Genomic DNA, 5,526 nt, shown 5'->3' on the forward strand with positions numbered 1-5,526 from the left:
TGTAGGATAGTGATTACGGGTGTCGGTCCACAGGGATTCAAGAATAAGTTATTTTTCTTTTAAAAATAAATCAAGAAGAAGGATTTGCTAACTTGATTTAACTAAATTAATCTATGAGTACGAATTGAAATTTATCAAAGTAGATAGATCTAGGGTTTGGAATCCACCGCGTAGCATTGCATTAGGGACTGTGTTCTTAATTTTTATCTTTTGGAGATGCATGCAAATTGGCTACAAGCCTTTTAAAATAAAAGCATAAAGAGTGTTAGGAAGATCCATCTTCGGTGTAGCATGAAGTGTCTACCTAAGTATGCTAATCTAGGATGCAGCACACTTCATCTTCCTAGGCATGAATCATCTTAGACTACTTTAGCAAACATGATTAGTAACTAGCATGCTCAAAGTTTAAATATCATAAAGGAATATTTCATTGAAAATAAAAATTTAAACAAGCTCCAAAATAATAAAAAAAAAATAAGAACTACAATGCCCTGATACATTGCTAGGGCTTCATCCAGCCCTAGACTAGACGTTTAGCCGCGCATGGTGGCCGGATGTCCTTCCATCTTCAAATGAAAGCCTTCACCTCCCATTCTTCCCAATATATCACAAACTATTCTCTCTCCTCCCCTCTCTCTTCTTTTTTTATTTCTTTCTCTCGGCTTTCTCCTTCTTCTTCTTCACCGAAACAGGGGTTCCCCTGTTTTCTTCCGAACTGAGCTCCCCCCTGCCACCGAACGCCCTCCTCCTTTTATAGTGGATGAATGGCGTCAATGGCGTGGCTGGATCTTGGGAGGGATCCGTGGAGTGTTTGATTGTAGTGGCCGGAAATGAAGCCGTCCGCTGGATCGACGGGAGGTGGAGGGAAGAGGATGAGATGGCCGCGGGATCGATGGGAGGTGCTGATGCGGAGTATCTGGATCTCGGAGAAGCCGGGGACTGAGCTGTAGATGAATGCCGAGCTGGGTTTCCGGCTGTTGGGAGCCGATCACGGCTTGGTGCTAGGGATGAATCCGGACGGAAAGATGTTGCAGGTGCTGTGCGAACGATGAATTGGAAGCGTTACGATCGGAAGGAGAGGCGGGGGATCCGGTCGCTGGCTGCACCCCGTGGAACTCGTGCTGGAACGGGCTGATGCGGAGCATTTGATTCCCGACGGTTGGCTCGTTGATTGCAGCGGAGGAGTGATCGCCGGCGGAGCATCCGGGAATGAAGACGACGCCGTGACCGGATGCGGAAGACGCCCCGCTGATTTCCCTCTTGGGTTTGGCACGCGGCTGAGGGAGGATCGGGTTGTGGATCTGGCTGGCGGGCTCGACGGGAGGAGCCGTGGACGGTCGGGATGCACTGCGGGGAAGAAGATGAACAGTGGCTTTTTGTTTACATTATTATTTTTTTTTTGTAACACTGTTCATATGAACAGTGTTTCACGGGACACTGTTCATATGAACAGTGAATTCCCCGAAATTATTTTTATTTATTTTATTATATTCATTATTTTCTTTTTTTTTCTGTTTTTGAATTTATAAATTTTATATGAAGGCAGGTAAAGAATTGGTTGGGAGTTACTTTGGGTTTGAAGTGGGTCATGATTGTTGATTTGGCTTGAACTTGTTCTCGAGCCCAAGGTCATTTAGTTCTTACTAAACTGCTTCAGATTGGACTCAACCAGATCAGACCGTGACTTAATAAAAGGGTTAATCAAATATTTTTCTATACAATTATAACTTTCAATCAAATCAGGACCAAAGCCCATTTAGTTATAACCTTAGTCGGGTCAACACAATCTCCTTATATAATTTTTTTTGTAGTTTTCATGAAAGATTGCAACCAAGGGAGAGACAAGTTCAGAATCTAGTTTAAGAGAATAATTACCATATTTTAAACTTACTTCAATGTTTGTTCAATTTCATGGTAAAATATGTATTTATCAGTTTAAAAATATTGATAAGTGCTATGGAAAGGTAACTAAATTATAAATTATTAAGCACTTATCACACCCCCAAATCTATGTTTTGCTAGTCCTCGAGCAAAATAAAACTAGAAAAGAAGAATTCTTACTCACTTTCGCAGGCATCGCGGTTACATTTACCATATGTAACAAGGCTTTAAACCCCTAGGTTACCCTAGTGGACGAGTTGTAGTCTCGTGAGGATTTTCAGTGAAGATACCCACAAACTTCAGTAAATCATTTATTATTATTGTTATTCTTTTTTTTTTTTTTTTTAGATTGATTGATCTATGAAGTGAAAATCAAATTCCAAATGCATACTAGTAAAGAATTTCAAAAACTCTCTCTCTTTTTTTTATTAAAATCTAATTTAAGATACATAAATGATGAAAATTTCAAAGCACACACGGTTTTATTTACTAAATCAGCCCAAATCCTAGGTCAAGATGCAATTCAAGTTGAAGTCATTAAGTTTCCGTTAGGGAGTTGTAAGACTTATTTATACTGGAGTGCTCAGTAAAATCTGGACCGTACCCAAGCTAAGAGTTCGGATCTCCAAAATATTGCTAATACCAGTAGTTTCCAAGGATTGGTCGAAGGAACCTACTCACTGATTCAAAATCATCTTATCTGCAGGATTTCGAGAGTTGTGGATGTTTACTTTAGTACCTCACGGGCTTTATCTGTAATATTCCAGTTTACTCGAATTTCTACAACGACAGCTTTCACACTATTGTCTTTTCGGTCAATACAGCTCTTTTTTTTTTCCTTTTTTTTTTAAGAAAGATATATAAATTGTGCACTTTTACTCTTGTGGTGATTTCTCCGTGTAACGAGCAATCAGTCGACAACTCTCACACCAGTTGGCATAAGGTGTCGGGCATCAAGACTCCCCTACGGACTTATGCTCGGAGTCCTCATCACAAGCCCACTTGACCTTTGACAATAGGTAGCCCTTTTCGATGTTCCTGACTAAATTCATTTTTATTGATTTTTTTTTTTTATATTGGATTAGATAAGTATGATTCATCGGGTCCAAGGTTGCTACTATACTATCAACATAATGTCGAGCCTAGACCTTAGAAGGGTCGGCCAGTGTGTAGTGAAATTCCAAAGTATTAATTAGCTTACAACTCCCTAAGAGAGACTTAATAAAAAGAACTTAAATTTGTATTACTTCCCACTAGTCATTGGGCTTTTAGATTTTATATACCTTGTGTGTTTATCATTCTCGCATAAATGTATATAAATTAGGTTTTTTTTTTCTTTTTTTAACAAAACTTTTTTTTTATTATTATTTTATGAAAATAAACACATTTTTTTTTAAAAAAATTATTTTTAATTTTTAATTTTTTTTTTAAAGATGATTTTTTTTATTATTTTTTTTAACTTTTTTTTTTTTGATGAAAATCAAGATGAATACCCCCAAACCTAAACCTAACATTGTCCTCAATGTTAAGAAATAATCTAAGAGAATTGGGTTGCCTCCCAACAAGCGCTAAGTTTATTGTCTTCAGCCAGACATGGTGCATCCTTAATTATTTTGATAAATAGGGTTCGTCAAATTAAGGGATTCGATCGATTGCCCATCGGTAACACAGTCCACATAAGGTTTTAACCTTTGACCATTGACTTTTAAAATATGTTCACCATTGAGGTGTTGGATCTCTACTGCACCATAAGGAAAAACCTTTTTCACTACGAATGGTCCATCCCACCTAGAGCGAAGTTTACCCGGGAAGAGTCGCAACTTTGAATTGAACAGCCAAACCTTTTGACCAGGTTCGAAGGACTTACGGTTAATATTTTTATCATGAAAAGCCTTAGTCCTTGCTTTATAAATTTTAGCATTTTCATAAGCCTCATTGCGCAATTCTTCAAGTTCACTTAGTTGGAGTTTTCGGTGAGGACCAGCTACTGTCATATCTAAGTTAAACTTTTTGATAGCCCAGAAAGCTCTATGTTCAAGTTCTACCGGTAAGTGACAAGCTTTACCAAAAACTAATCGGTAGGGGGACATGCCAATAGGAGTTTTGTAGGTGGTACGGTAAGCCCAGAGTGCATCATTTATCCTTTGAGACCAATCTTTCCTATCGGGACGTACCGTTTTCTCTAAGATGTGTTTTAACTCTCTATTGGACACCTCGACTTGTCCACTCGTTTGGGGATGGTATGGGGTAGCAACTTTGTGGGTGATGTTATATTTGCGAACCAAAGTCTCGAAAGATCGGTTGCAAAAATGAGATCCCCCATCACTGATAATGGCTCGGGGTGTACCAAAACGACAAAAGATGTTTTCATGTAAAAATTTAATCACAACCTTGTGGTCATTAGTTTTAGTGGCGACAGCTTCTACCCATTTTGAAACATAATCAACCCCTACCAGAATATATTCGAAACCAAAGGATGGTGGGAAAGGGCCCATGAAGTCAATACCCCAGACATCAAAGATTTCTACAATTAAAATAGGATTGAGAGGCATCATATCTCTACGAGAGATGGTACCCATCCGTTGGCACCGTTCACAAGTTTGGCAAAAGTTATGGGCATCTTTGAAAAGTGTGGGCCAATAAAATCCACTTTGTAAAACTTTTGCTGCAGTTTTTCTACCCCCAAAATGTCCCCCACAAGCTTGTGAATGGCAGAATGAAAGAATACTTTGAAATTCGCATTCGGGGACACATCGACGGATTACTTGATCGGGACAATACTTGAATAGATCGGGATCATCCCAATAATAGAACTTTACTTGTGAAAAGAATCGGTTCTTGTCTTGAGTTGACCAATCATCAGGAATTCGTCCTATGGCAAGGTAATTTACTATGTTTGCAAACCATGGCGTTTTCATTCCTTGTACCCCAAATAATTGTTCATCTGGGAAAGCATCATGTAAGGGTGAGGTATTCTTAGAGGGCTCAAGAAGAATCCTAGATAAGTGGTCTGCTATGACATTTGCAGTTCCTTTCTTGTCACGAATTTCTAGGTCGAATTCTTGTAGTAAAAGAATCCATCGAATCAGACGGGGTTTGGTGTCCTTCTTTGCAAGAAGGTGTCGAAGGGCAGCATGATCAGTGAATACGGTAACCTTGGATCCTAATAGGTAAGATCGAAACTTGTCTAGTGCGAATACTACCGCTAGCAATTCTTTCTCAGTGGTGGTGTAGTTTAATTGTGCATCTGAGAGTGCTTTACTAGCATAGTAAATGACATGAGGTACTTTATCTAGCCGTTGCCCTAAGACTGCCCCAATAGCATAGTCGGATGCATCACACATTAGTTCAAATGGAAGGGTCCAATTAGGGGGCCGTATGATAGGTGCAGTGGTCAATTTCGAGTGAAGATTTTCAAATGCCTCCTCGCATGTTTTATCAAAGACAAAGGGAGTGTCCTTGGCAAGAAGATTGCACAAGGGTTTGGAAATCTTACTGAAATCCTGAATAAAGCGACGGTAGAAACCAGCATGGCCAAGGAATGATCGGATTTGTTTCACAGTTTTTGGTGGAGGAAGATTGGAAATAAGATCGACTTTGGCTTTATCTACTTCAATGCCCCTCTTGGACACGATGTGTCCTAAA

This window comes from Phoenix dactylifera, chromosome 2 (assembly GCF_051530095.1).
Source record: "Phoenix dactylifera cultivar Ajwa chromosome 2, Ajwa_hap1_PhDact_Kaust_v1.1, whole genome shotgun sequence".
Lineage (NCBI taxonomy): Eukaryota > Viridiplantae > Streptophyta > Magnoliopsida > Arecales > Arecaceae > Phoenix > Phoenix dactylifera.